At 32.1% G+C, this 1,074-nt stretch overlaps 1 non-coding gene across 1 annotated transcript; it reads right to left on the bottom strand.

Moving 5' to 3' along the window:
* Positions 1-516: 516 nt before the first annotated feature.
* Positions 517-619, bottom strand: LOC111822877 (U6 spliceosomal RNA). The gene has a single exon (XR_002825966.1). It is a non-coding gene; the product is annotated as a U6 spliceosomal RNA (small nuclear RNA).
* Between the last annotated feature and the right edge of the window lie 455 nt (positions 620-1,074).

Below are 1,074 nucleotides of genomic sequence, written 5' to 3'. Positions count from 1 at the left end.
TATCAGACATATGGTTGCCGAAGATATTCTTCTAGTCATTAGCTTGTCTTTTCACTCTTTTGGTAAAGTCTTTTGATGAACAAGAGTTTTTAATTTTTATGAGGTCCCATTTATTTATTTTGTCTTTTGCTGTTTGTGCTTTTGTTATTATATTAGATAATCCATTTTAAAAAGCTAAGTGCGACAGTCCTGCCCCTGCATTTTCTTCTAAGAATTTCATGATTTTAGTTTTCACATTTAGGTCTTTAATCCATTTCGAATTTATTTTTGTGTATGGTGTGAGGCATAGATCCTGTTTCATTTTTCTGCATGTGGGAATCTAATTTTCCCAGTACTATTTATTGAAGAGATTCTTCTTTCCCCTTCAATCGGACTTAGCACCCTGGTCAAAAATTAGTTAACCATAGATATGTGGGTCTAACTTCTCTTTTTTGTTGTTGTTGTTAAACTTTTAAGTTTACTAATAGAAACCAACAGTTCATACTAAATAAGTGAAGATAGCACAAATTTAAAATTAAAAAAATTGAACGTTTCATGAATTTGCATGTCATCCTTGCCAAAGGGCGATGCTAATCTTCTCTGTATTGTTCCAATCTTAGTATATGTGCTGGGGAAGCAAGCTTTTTTTTTTTTTTTTTTTTAATTTTCTTAGATGGGTGCAATTCTCACTTTAATTGCAAAAGACTTCATTTAGAACACATTCAATAATGAACAGAGTTGCTGACTTATGAGCATATGAATATATAAAAGTTCCTTGAAGTTCAAGTAGTCAAGGTAAGAGCCCTCAACATGATTTTCTCTTTGAGGGTCTTCTGTGATTTTACTTAACTCTTCTTATCTAAATTACATTTTAATTACTTTTGCAGCATTTAGTTGGTATTCCCATCATGTGTCTGAGAGTTGTCATAAGGCCAAATATGAGTTTAATTAAGATGTTCCGTCTTTGGGCGTATCCAGAAAACATTGCATTTAATCTCTATATTGTTCCAAAGCATCATCACTAATTGCATAGTTGAAGTCATGTCACCTAGAAACAAATTCAAACAATGAGCTGTACGTGTTGTATAGAATACT

The sequence above is a fragment of the Trichechus manatus genome, unplaced genomic scaffold (assembly GCF_000243295.1).
Source record: "Trichechus manatus latirostris isolate Lorelei unplaced genomic scaffold, TriManLat1.0 scaffold00222, whole genome shotgun sequence".
Taxonomy (NCBI): Eukaryota; Metazoa; Chordata; class Mammalia; order Sirenia; family Trichechidae; genus Trichechus; species Trichechus manatus.
Note: the sequence above shows the minus strand (reverse complement) of the source record. Positions and strands in the feature narration are given on the sequence as shown.